The 309-nt window shown below is 36.6% G+C and overlaps 1 protein-coding gene across 1 annotated transcript in view; it reads right to left on the bottom strand.

Moving 5' to 3' along the window:
* The window catches only part of LOC116671613 (receptor-type tyrosine-protein phosphatase H), a gene marked incomplete at its 5' end in the record, with an annotated part of 14,400 nt that overhangs the window by 13,595 nt on the left and 496 nt on the right, over window positions 1-309 (bottom strand). The window lies entirely within an intron of this gene.

The following is a 309-nucleotide window of genomic DNA, read 5'->3' as shown; positions in this document are numbered from 1 at the left end:
AGAGAGTGAAGTTGTATTCAGTCATACTTGTGAGACCTGATAATGGGTATTTCCCTTGAAGCCCTGATGCAGTGACATTATTCTCTCCTCCATTGAACTTAAGGATATAGTTGAGGATTCCATTCACTGTTTTCCATTGCAGAGTTATGCTGGTCTCAGTTTGGTCAACAGACTTGAACTCTTCTGCATTAGGAGGTGCTAGAATGTGAAAGGACACGGAGAAGAAACTGTAACAAATTTGGTTTAAAACAACAACAAAAATAGTCCTACTAAAATGTTATATTTTGAGTAGTTTTAATTGAAACACAT

This window comes from Etheostoma spectabile, chromosome 21 (assembly GCF_008692095.1).
Source record: "Etheostoma spectabile isolate EspeVRDwgs_2016 chromosome 21, UIUC_Espe_1.0, whole genome shotgun sequence".
Taxonomy (NCBI): domain Eukaryota; kingdom Metazoa; phylum Chordata; class Actinopteri; order Perciformes; family Percidae; genus Etheostoma; species Etheostoma spectabile.
This window is presented reverse-complemented; position numbering and strand designations above follow the sequence as displayed.